Source organism: Netta rufina (genome assembly GCF_964035555.1).
Source record: "Netta rufina genome assembly, chromosome: 6".
Taxonomy (NCBI): domain Eukaryota; kingdom Metazoa; phylum Chordata; class Aves; order Anseriformes; family Anatidae; genus Netta; species Netta rufina.
In genome coordinates, this window is record NC_140129.1 from 5,631,906 (window position 1) to 5,645,013 (window position 13,108).

Here is a 13,108-nt window from a genome sequence, read left to right on the forward strand (position 1 = left end):
TCAGAAGCACCACCCAGCTTCATCCTGTATGTTTCATCCCACTTCTCAGGAGTGACCCAGGAAAAAAAAAAAAGAAGGGCGAAACAAGAAGTTGCACAGCGCAGTTGCAACACTTTCAGCATCCCTGGCAACTTCCTTGGCATTATTTCAGATTGCCCTGGCCATAGAGACATTGCCTTTACTCTAAGATAAAGTCTAATTGCTACCAGACACAGGTGGTGGAAAACACTTGACATGACAAACCATGTAGGCTATGTACTGTTTAAATTAAGAAACATAATATAAATAAATGCTGAAAGGTAAGACAGAATCTTAATTTTCAGATATGTTTTAAATGTAATTAAGAATACTGTATCCAGGAGAAGGAAAGGAAGGCAATTAAAAAAACAAAACAAAAAAAATACAAACTACAACACTGCCTTTAATTATCAGTTACTAAACTAGACTACATATTGTGATAATCAGCAATTTGCTGCATATTTTAATCCAGAATAAAAATATTGCATAGGTAACTTTCACAGAGCAAAAACTCCTCTAGCAAGAAGCAAGTAAGACAATTATACTTTTAAAGTATTTAAGATAGATTTCTCAACCATATCATCAGATAAAAGTATTAAGTCTTTTTTATTAAACCACAAGATGGTTAAGTTCAATTTTGATCTGAATTCTTAAAAGCTTTCAGAGATCTTAATTTGCTGAACACATTGCACTAGAAAAGCCTGTTTAGCTGTAATCAGTGACCTAAAGCCAGATACACTCCAACTTCTTGTTTTGCAAATCACATTACATAAAGCAAGGATAAGCCTAAATCATAGTGAAAAAAATTTATTATTTAGATTGATAAAACACTTTTAGATAAGAAGCTCAAAAACTATCCCTGGATCAAACCCGTTAATGGGATTAAACATCTCTGCCAAAAGTTTCAAGCAAAGTAAAATCTAGAGGATAAATACAAGAAACACAACCCTCCGTATAACATTCTTTTAATATGCTATATATCCAGTCAATAATCCCGTGGCAAACATGATGGCAGATGTTCAGAGAAGCACAGATTAAAAGACAGTTTTACAGGCTGCCATACATCTTCCGTCTTTCCCTCCCTTGCTTTCTTGGTTAAAACCTCTCTCTGTTGGGATGACAGAAAGCACAACTTACACTGACTGATGATGGAACACAGCTGGCTGCAGTAATCCACAACTTCTGGATGTCACTGCCACAGGTACCTTGCGTTTTGTGCTCTGCTGTTGCTGGAGCTGGGCAGCAACAGCTATTTAACAAATTCAATTAAATGCAATTATAATATCATGTTGTATGATGGAGTCCTGGTGATGCCATGCTTGGCAAACACTCGACTAAATAGGGTTTCTAGATCATCTCTAAACACAGCTACATTGTAGAAAGGTCCAAATCTAATACTGGCTGTATGAAGCCAAACGTTATATTCTCTAAGCCTTCACTGCTACTCCATAGCCTTTGAAGCATTAATTTTAAATCACATCATCACTTTAGGTCATCATTACCTTCTTGCCAGGTTAGTGCTTGGATCAATCCTTTTCCAAACCAGACAAAAAATGTATAAGGTACGCTTTCATTTTTAATTAGCAATGCAGATAGATAGATAGATAAAAAGAAAAAGCAAAGGACATCCCTTCTTCATTGCATTTTACAGGTGTATTTGCTTCAAACACAGTTAGGTTCAAGCCTCTAACCATTCACTTTCCTACTGAGCATTTTAGAGGCTACAAGCCTGATGGACTCATTTGCACACTCCATTTCTGCTTTTCTCTAGGCTGCGCTAGATATTCTTTACGATGCTCATAGCCTTTTCATCCCAGAGGCACACTGTAATATGCCATAATAAAATAATAAAAAAAGGTATGAGTACAATTCAGGTTGTGCTACAATTACAGTCTTGCTATTGTTTCATGAATTCTGTTAAGACACGATATGGCATTCACTTTCACAAAGACTAATAATTCATTACAACAAGTTATGTCTGGACAATTTTCATATGTGTATGTAATGACCAAAACCACAATTGCCAAGTAGATAAAAAAGCATTCTGAGGCTTCTACAAAGCATATAAATGCACAGTAAACTCTACAAACCAGTAATAGAGCTCCTCTATTCAAACAGTAACATTGGTCCCCAAAATCCAGCTGTACAAACCATCCCAAGCAAAATCACTGCTGAGGGTTGCCACAGAACAGGGTGGGGTGGGTGGTGATGTGGCTGCGATATAGCCACTAGGCCTGGGCACAGTGCAAGCCCATGCAGCCAAGCCCAGCTCCAATGGGATAACAGCAGAACCCATTCAAAGGGGATTTTCCCCTGACCCAACATGAGCTCCCTCCAACAGCTCTGCAGGAATTTATCTGAGCTTAGCCTTCTTTGGCTGTGTTCACTTTTCCAGAAAATAGTTACTTAAACAGAAATAAAAAAATAAAATCTCATCTCCGTATTTTTCTGATTTCAGATTAGGACCAACCTAACTCTACAGTGGGGAGCAAATACTTCTTATACAGATACAAACCCACAACTCATTCTTGTCACATAGAGGAAAAACGTGGGTAGCATTTTTAATACATTACGAAGAGGCTGTATATATGCACACAGCCCTACAGCAAACAGGCAGTCCTTTATTAAGGCTGGGACCACTGGTATACTAAGCCCAGAATTTAACTGCAAAAATGTAGTTGGCCTTTTGTTAATGCAGAGTAATGACCACACAGCCAAAAACAAGAAAAATGCAACCCAATTGGAAAAACACTCATACGTACACATTCAGGAAAACCCAGGATATGTGATATACAGTACAGATCAGCAAAAGATGAAATCAGCAGTTTAAAGCTGGTCAGGTAAACTTCAGAGAATCCTAGCAGAATTATCACTTATTTTACTGACGTCACTGCCTATTGAATTAAGTCAAACTTCCCCCAGTTAGTTAGAAGCTAGTACAGCAGAAAATGAACTGTAAAAACTACAAGAGCTGATATCAAGACATTAATTATATCAATATGGGAAGCTAAAAGGAGGAAAGATAGCCTACCCCCGTTTCATCTGATTATTTTCTATTCTGTTACAGAACACTTACCGTAGCTCTTAAAACTCAAGGTCACACACAGATCCATGCCCCAACCCCCTATTACCAGAACAACGGCAAAGGTTTTTTAGAACCTCTTCCAGAACTCTGAACAGGGCACCAGCCCTGAGCAAGGCTGTTGGGTGAACAGATAGAAGACGCTGATTTATCTCAGCAAGGCGGAAGGAGACATGAAGCCCTCTCATCAGCTTGTAGCAAAGGGAAACTGATGACCTGCAGAGCCTCAGTGGGAAATGCCTTGCATGTCATCTGAAGTCATTAAAGCCCCTGGATAACTGCTAAGCTCCCCTGACAGGTAGCTGGAACATAGGGAGAATTGGATGGGAGTCTTTTCCTCTCGCTAAGTATAATCTAAATCAGGCTTCTAAGTCCAAGAAGTGATTTATATATTTTTCTATTGACAAATTACATGATCATGAACAAAACTTTAGGCGACTGACACAAACATATTAATCATCACTATAAAGATACCTTTATCTGAAAAGCACTTCTCAGCCACTCTATCTGTAGAAGTAAAATAACACATTACTGAACATGTGTCAGAATGGATTTTCTTAAGACAGACTTGTAAAGAAACCAGAATCCCAAGGACACCCTTGTGTGTCAAATTTATACTGCTACCATAAATAATTGTACTGAACCAGGATAATCTTTAATGATGCAAACATAAACCAAATGGTGAGGAGATTTGAACAAAAGATTTATTGCAAGAAACGGCAACTTTGTGATCATATCCAGGATAGACATGTCAGAGCTGCTACTGGGAAAGCTCAATTCAAGTGATAAAAGTTAAAACAGGCAGCATACTGAATTGTACTGGAAAAGAGCAAAATACAGAAAAAAATCTACAAGGTATGCTTTTGAGGCTTTCTTACTACATAATACATAAACTTGTCTCGTTCAGCATAACAATTCTCATTCTTATAGCCATAAGTTTCCTAAGATAAGGGATTTTCAGTTAGCTCATTTTACATATTGCCTATGCTATCCACCCCCCACACTCCCCTTTCCCACAGTTACGACATCTTGTGAATGATGGATCAATAACAGTAATATACAGAAAATGCCAAGGTTAGACACTAACTTACATTAAATCCCTCCTTTTTGGTAAAGTATTTGTTATCTAAAGCTTTAAGGTATCTCTGCTCATATATCAAATACCATCTAAAACACAAACCTATTTCTCTGCTCCCTCCTTTTTGGAATAAAATCTCTCTGTACAAACCAGGGATGTGGTTGTTCCACTTACTCCTGAAAATTATTACACTTCACCTCTTTAGAGTGTTAGAATTTTGGGGGCCTCATTTGTGGGATAACTGAATTTTGTGAAAAGAGCAAGCCTAATAGTAAATCTGACATAGATTTCTAATACCCCAAAAGCCAAGTAAGGCATGACCTTCCCAAGTTTATATAAGCAAATCCTCTGAAAGGCCCAGTTGAAACTTGCACTTACATATACGAGACTGACAGATATGAAAATGAATTCTTGCAAAGTTATATATATATATATATATATATATATATATATATATATATATATATATATATATATAAAATCAAAGTTCATGAGCTAATTCTATGGGATTTTCCATGCCTGTGGCAATGTTCTACAAAAACCTGGTATATATTTTAAAATACGGTCCAACTTCACTTTTCATGGTTCACAGAACCAGAGAACATCACAACTGCTTTGATTTTTGATGAAATGAAACAACTGCTGCAATACCTCTATCCCCTCACAGTATAGTTATCCTGTAGATTTCCTGTCCCATGGAATGACACTCAAGTGAATGGCACTCAAGTTTACACTGCTGTGCTCAATTTCCTTTTGAGATGTCCCTTCAGAGGTATTCCTGAAGCAACCTGCTGATTCTCTGGAAGCAACATAGCATGTAGCAATGCGTGTAACTACTGAGATTGCTGAGCCTCTTTTCCCCCTACATCCATCATTTATAATAGGAATACAGTTTAGCAAATTTTTTTTTTTTTTAAAGGACATGATTTTTCAAACAAGGCTCTAAAGAATAGACACCTAGGATCATACAGTAATTAATAATTTCAACTGCCGTGCTAAAATATTGAACAGATGTCCACTAATCAGGTAGCTGACCCCTGAGAAATCAGGGAAATATATTCAAAACTCCTTCAGCGGTCAATTTAAACCTACATGCTGCAAGAAACAGCTCACTAGTGATGTTTGGCAACTGTATTTATGCCATTATAACAAGAAGTTCCCTTTGTGCATTCAATACACAGACACACAGAGTTTCCAGCTTTAACACTGATAAAAGCTTATGCTTTTTGCATGCTCAAAACTTTCAAGTACTGAAAAAAATGTCTGGGCAGCCCTATTGGGGTAAGTTCACTTAAGCACTAAAGAATTCATCTCTGGTCCATGAAGTCGTTGACTTACAGATCAGGAGGAGAGGTTTTGTGTGCTGCTTTATACTTACACTCTTCCCTGACAAACAACAAGGAAAAAAAATTATTACACAAACAGGACAGCACAAAGCCAGCACCTATCTGAATCCATGCAGCCATTCCTAAAATGTCGTCTAGCTGAGTCAAGGTGGTAGGTCTGGGAGCCTGCAAACCAGCTGAGTTTTTTCTTGTCCCCTCCAAACTCCATAGCTGCTGGGGTCTTGCCAGCTCTCTGCTTCTCACTGCAGTTTCTGAGGCTCTAGGTGAGCTGTGACTTCATGCAGCACTTAGCAGGTGTCACAATGGCTCTGCAAATGCCCCTCCCATCAGCAGGCTTGCTTGTCCTAGAGGGGATGAAGGCGCCTCCCTTCTGCCACTTGGTGGCCCTGATCTACACGCTCTTGACAAGAACAGGAATGCAAACACACAGCAAAGCACAATGGAAAGAAAATTGGAACAATCTCATCACAGTGGTCATTCCGCCACAAGGCAGGGCACCTGCCCACAGTTATGACACCTACCTTGATAGTTTGCCTATTAAAGTCAGGTCATGCTAATTTAAACGACGACAAAGCTCCAGAACTTCTTAGATCAACATTTTTCTACAATATACAGTGGGAATGAAACAGATCCACTGAACAAAAAACCTACAAGTAACATAAGATGTGCCATGCCCTAGATTTGCCAAGTCCTGAGTGAAAAAACATAGTTGTGTTTTCAACCCTGCAAGCATGAGGAGTGCCCACAGTGCTAAGAATAAACAAGACAGAGCGCTCTACTAGAGCTTTATCCCAATGCATCGGTGAAGACACCAAAATAGATCTGGGTGCAGCCTGAAGCCATAAATAACACCAACTTACAATATCAGCAAGTTAAAGGCCAAACCTTTCTTGTGGGATGGCTTATCAGGACAGGAAGAACAAAAAGAATCCATACCTGCCATGATCCTAAAAAATGCTGTTTTCTCAAATAACAACACAGGAGACTGAGTTTTGAACAATATGACAAAAGCGAGAAGCACAAATCTAAGAGAAACTACCTATTGAAGGTGTTTACTAAGATGGGAGAAGCTTCTACAACGTTCAACAGATGAGCATTTGAAGTGATTTGGGGAACTTGTATCTGGACCTCGAGATCACATCATATTTTGGCAAAAAACACTTAAGCAAAGGAGACTGTTCCATACACATCTGCCAACAACCGATCCCAAAAACAAAGCTAGGAATGGACAGCATTCCTGGATTTAAGGATTTAAGACTGCCTGCTGTACCTGTCAAAGGCCATTAAATTTCACTTAGTTAAAATTTCCACATCTGAAAAGCTAAAGCAAGAACTTCCAGGTTCAATTTAAACATTCAAAGGATGGCTACAGTGCCGGTCCCAGATGGTAGTTTGTTAAACAGATTAATCATCCTCCCAGTTGAAAACATATGCCTTGTCTCTGAAGTGAGTTATCTAGCACCTGCGTTGGGGATTGACTCTTGTTACGTGCCTCCCTCCAAATGAACACCTGCATTAGTACCCACTGTTTTCCAATACAGCAAGGGCACTTCTCATTTTTGTTTCTGATAAGCATAAAGTCCCTAATTGCCAATCTTTTCCATAATTTTATGGATCTTTTCTACAGTTACCCAGTTTCTAAACAGCTTGGTCTGCAGGCAGTCATCATGGTTCAGGCTGTACCTTAGAATCAAATTGCATTGAGACATTGGCAAAGCAGAGATCTCCTATTCCATCACTTATATTTCACCTCATTCTCCCTACTACTGTTACCACCTCCTCCAAACAGTCAAGACTGACAACACGCATATGATCCAGACTTACAGGTGTCACAGAACACAGAAAGCTCCTTGGAGGACAGCTATTTCAGATGTAGGTGACTGAGCAGGTACCAAAACTTTCCTGGTGGAGATAAATGCTGATACAACCAGAAGCATCAGAACAGCTCACAGTCACCTGAAAGGGTCTGAAAAAAAAAGTTACTGATAGCTTCTGGAGGACACTAAACAAAGGAAAATACTCAAATAGATGTAGTTTACAAAGCAGCCGGCCCAGCTGAGACTTGTGAGGCAGGAGCACATAAATTTTGAATGTCAGCACAGTCAGCAGTACCATCTGCTGTAGATCACCTGTTGCATTTAACACCTCTTACATAAGGCTGACAAAGACCCAAACTGGATTTTGAGAGAGCAACAAGTGCATTAAATTTAATTCCAGCTCCATTGTTTCCTACATCGTCAAACTTGTCATAACATACCTGTTAGAAATGAAGTGGCCACAGTACTTGCATGCCATTTATGAAACCTATCTGCTATGCCATTATGAAACAAAAATACCAACAGTTTCCTCTTAGAAATAAAGCAGTTTGGAATATAAACTTCACATTTGTTGGCAGAACATGAAGATCTAGCAACTAAACAGCATGAAACATGCCATCAGGGAAACTTCAGATAACAATTCCTGCTCAGATGCAGCTGCCAAGATTCCTTTCACCTTGATGATACTGGACCCTAATAAGCTTCTTTTAAGGAAATCAGAAGATGCATACACTTTCTACAAAAATGGAAACAAACACACCATGACTGCGAACTTCAGGCTGCTGCTTACTTTTAAGAACAGAGGGGGATGATGATGCAAGGGGGATGAGGGCTCATGAAGCCTTCCATATTGTAGCAGCGCTCTATTGTTTCACCTCGCCTCCCTCTATTCCTGATCTTTTTCAGAACAGCATGGTCAGAGAAAAAGCGACTGGGTTTGGAAGATGTTTCTCTTCTCAGACTGTACAAATGACAGAAGAGGTGTTCCATGGCTGTTATCCAAGTCTTACTGCATAGCAAGAAGAATCGATGGGCCAAAACAATTGCCTGTTTAAGTAACTTTGCTGCACATAGAGCTATTTCGCTTTCAATTAACAATTGATACATTTTTACTCCTCATTTACCCCCAAGCAATTCCAAATACACAAGCATAATTTTTTTATTACCTAAACATGTAACTTCTCAAAAAATTCCAAAGGAGATGCCAAACTAGAATGGAAGCCTTTTTTTTTTTTTTTTGTTAGCAACCCTGGGATTTCACGTTTTGTAATGCATGGAGTTCTTGTTACATTGCATATGCAGCCTTGAGAGAGAGGGAATATTTCACTTGTGTCCTCTTAACTGCAGCTAATAGCTGTTTTTTTGATAAAGCAGCCCAGGGTTTCTAAAAGCATTGCACACTGTGCAAGCCCTGGGATTCTTTGTATGGACACTTGAGTTCACAAAAATCCATGGCTCCAAAATTTGGTATTAAAGTACCCTTGAAATTACAATTATAAACCTTCTCTTTATAAAAAGAGAAAGCAAATCCCAGCCTTAATTTCCATAAGGATAGAGAATGTCTAGCACCGAAAAAAGACAATTTTAACTGTGGCAGGTAAGACAAGAAATTTGGGAGCGTCAAGTGCTAAATTTAAACCACGTTACCTAGTGAGGTTACAATAAGAGTAATTACTCTGATAAGAAAACAAATTTTGTTTCATTTCTTGCTGTTATTCCTACTACTACAAGGGGAGAGATCTATGCTAATCAGCAGGGATGCAGCACTAAATGATTTCTCTGCTAGGTATTGCCAGAAACCAGACAAAATATCAGTACATACAAAAGTATAGTGTAGATCTTAAGTTTGCATAGTTATTTGGAAGACAATTATTTTGTGGCTTCTTCAAATGTCTTTATATATGTCTTTATATACACAGAAAGAAGAAAATGTGTTTTTTGTTTGTTTGTTTGTTTTTGTTTTGTTTTGTTTTGTTTTCCCCCCTCTGTCCTTACCAGAACAGTTTCAGACATGGGTTAGGCTTGGTGAGCAGCAGTGATGTTGTACAGCAGTTATCTTCCGTAACCCTGTCTTGTAGAAGCCTGTACCTTTGCTCCCTGGGACCTATTTATCCCATGCAGTATTTCAAGCAATCCGCCACTCCTTTGCTGTAGGCCAGTCCAGTGAAGTTGGTCACATCATTACCAAGTCTTCCTGCTTGCTGGTTTTCTCAGAGCTCTCTGCCAGGTTGAACACTGTGTACAGTCCCTCCAGCGAGGAGTCCAGCCAACGTACAGCTAGCATCCCTTACTCCACATGGCTGAAAGCACCGGTCAAAGGAAATCCTGCCACACTTAGCAACTTAGGGAGATACTCTATGGGAATCGCCTCTAATTTCAAGTTCCCTTTGCCAAAGTGATGCCTACCTCCTCAGCCATTTAATACATTTTGAGCCACTGCTGCCACCACAGAGCACTTAACCCTATTAGCCACCCTGAAACAAGAACCTAGCCAGCAGTCTAACTGACCGAGTGATTTGGAGCTTTATACCTACCTACAAAATAATCAGGTAACTGAAGAAACTGTAGCACAGATGACAAAAAAAAATTCAACAACAAAACCTAAAAAAACAGAAATAATCTTCTTCCAGAATTAAGGAATAATGACCTACTTCACCTGCATTACCGAAAATACTCATTAAGATAGTCAGCTGACTAGAGTTTCCTAGGCTAAGCCTCTGGATTTAGGTGGAAAGTAGGGTCTTCAACTCAAAACCACTTATCCCTGTGAAAGGTTCTGTGCAACAAAATATTTTGGCTAGTGCCAACTATTTTGAAGAAATCCAAAATCTCTTTATGGTTTAAACATAAAACACTTTGCTCAACGCCAACTTTCTTTTTCCTCCTCCCAGGACAGCTATCAGATTATATGGGTCTAACACAAAGTAATTGTGACAGTCTAGGCAAGGGTTCTGTTGTTTTGTCATTGTCCCTACCGAGATCTCACAGTAAATTATTTTAACTACACTGGTTTACAGCTTTCTCCTGTTGTAATTCTGTTATGGATGAACTCTTCTTTCACAGAAGCAGAAAGAAATGGGCACTTCTTGTCAAGACAGTCTGGATACGGCACCCACTCGCTCTTCGCTGCAACAGGTCAGTATGTTTTCCCATAGGCACTTCTGCACAGTAGGACAAGCATCCATTATCTGCCACAAGGGGACACGGGGTGACCGACCGCCCATGCCACCGCCTGCGAGTACAGCTTTTCGAAGTCTCTGAGAACAAAGTTGCTAAAAGCCAACACATTCCTTCCTCATAACTTTCCAGGAAGACTCGCAATAAGGCTGGTGAACAATGGGGGTTTTACCTTGGAAAAAAACCTTGAACTGACAGGAAAAATGGCTTGGGACTGTCAAATTCAGAGTGTGGGCACACAGCCACGTCCCAGCACACACAGCTGCAGCTAGGAAAAATGCCAACCATACTAAGACACCACAGAAGACAAATGAGGACTATTTCCAGGCAACAAATGCACTCACACAGCTTCTTACCCAATTCATATCTAGTATCTGAAACAACACTTGCAGAAAGCATTGGGTGCAAATGCAAAACAAAACAGTGATTTTCATAATCTTTAGGTAACATTTGGCTAAGTTAGGACTTGGCACAAGTAGGTAGCCAACATCCTTTTCGTTTATAAAATTAGGGCAGAACTAGTACACCCAATCACGCTGAGTAATGGTACGGCAATGCCAAGTGAGTTCTTGGTAGGCAACTGCATGCCTTATGCCGCTTGATTGCTTGATCAGATAACACAGCTTGGCCTAACTGCCTGAGAAGAAAACATCACAACATGAGCAAAAAGTCTAAGTCTGGAGCATCAATTTAACAAAAGGTGGAATTATGAAAACCAATTGGTATGAACTTGTCATGTTCCCTTCTCCTTGTATGGGATTTGCTCTCTGAAAATCAGAGGGAAATTCTAAAGATTTTAGTAAACTTGAATTGAATGGAAATTATATATAGCATCATCCATCTGTTGCTGTCTTGCTTAAAACCTGGCAGTGTCACTCTGTCTTTCAAGTGCAGAGCAAAAGTAAAAAAAACACAACAAGGGTCATTCTGAATTTGGCGAATACAATCTAGATTTTTACTTGACTTCTAAAGGGAACATAATTTTGCACATAAAACATGAACATGTTCATGATTTCTACATTCTGTGGAGGTTGACATCCGTATTGTAAGCAACCTACTGGCTGTTAATCTGGCATTATTCACCATTTATTTCCCATAAACCAATTAAGTTTCCAGAGCTGACAACTTCCCACCATGGGCATAACGGTTCTACACAAAAGGTATTCAGATCTATAATTTTTGCCTGATCTCTCCTACATGATCAATTGTTGCATTATTTCTGAATGCCTCGTGCTCATCTGATCAATACATTTCTGGAGATAAGAACGAGCAAGGTTCTAATAAACAAGATTGGCAGTCCCCTGATTTGGGGGACATATATTTTTTACATTACTTGATTAAATCACACCAGCGTGTTCAATTACTAACCGGATATCTTGAATAACTGTAGAGTGAACACTGAACTGTGTCTGGCATTCAGCTCAATTGTCTTTTTCAGGCTAAGTGATGTAAGCCACTATTATCCAACTTGTGCTGAACAAATACATGAGGACAAAACAGAATCACACAGAATCACAGAATTTTCTAGGTTGGAAGAGACCTCAAGTCCTGCTTCTCTGTGCAGACACCTGGACCTGCATACAGAAAACACCCTAGCCTGGACTGTCACAAGATTTTATAGGATCACAGTTACAACAGGATACAAATACCTTGCAACATTTACTTAGCTGTCCTTGTAACATCCAGATATGGGTAAACAGACTGACAGGAACATGTTTTCTACATTCAGAATTAAGATCCATAAAAATAATGCTTCCCAGGAGTGCAGAAGTACTCAACTCCTATCATGACATCGGGCAATTACTGAAGTCACAAGAAGAGCAGAATACGGAACCTGATACAGATTGTTACCCTGCACAGACCTGATATGCTAAGTAGTAACCACCATATGCTGTTGTTTTATCGAATTAAAGCTGGAATTTGAATGCATGCTACAAGAATACTATGTATCTTCATGGATGGTAAGGAAATCAAAAGACTCGATGTTCCTAAATGCTTTATTGCATCTATATGCATTGCTGATCTTACATATTCCTAAGAAAACTGCATATAGTGAACATGTATGAAGATACAAACATGTCTATGTCTTGAAAAATACATATATTGGCTATTTATACTTTTATAAAGATGAAAAGGTTGCATTCATGATTACTCTGTCAATATGTTCTTGTAAAACCAAACTCCAGCTTTGTGATTATCAAATAAAAACCAAGTGGATAACCGTGAGCTTCAGACACTAAAATAAATGTATTTATTGTCAAGCTTCTATTGCTTAAAGAATGCAGTCTCACAAAGCCTACTTGTGCAGTCAACAGGTTTTAGCTAGTAACTTTACATTGTCACAGCGAGAACAGTTACCAAAGCCTAATCCTTTAAGTAGAAGACAGTACAGCACTTAACATCACCAAAAACAGTTTAAAGACAAGAATTTTCTGTATTCACAGAGCAGTAAATAACATGCAGTCTCACAGCTTTATCTCCTAGGAGAAAAATCCAAATTTTACAATGCGACATGAATGTTTTTGGACATTCTTGTTTATATAGATAGCATATCAATTGGCTATTCAATACAAAACTCTCTTCTTGTATC

General features: G+C 39.0%; 1 protein-coding gene across 7 annotated transcripts in view; it reads right to left on the reverse strand.

Moving 5' to 3' along the window:
• The window catches only part of GULP1 (GULP PTB domain containing engulfment adaptor 1), a 151,461-nt gene that overhangs the window by 109,745 nt on the left and 28,608 nt on the right, over positions 1-13,108 (reverse strand). The window contains exon 2 of one of the 7 annotated variants that reach the window (XM_084288900.1): positions 7,349-7,490. The exons of the other annotated variants lie outside the window; for them this stretch is intronic. The gene's annotated coding sequence lies outside the window, so the exon portion shown is untranslated. The remainder of the gene's footprint in view (positions 1-7,348; positions 7,491-13,108) is intronic. 7 annotated transcript variants of the gene reach the window in all.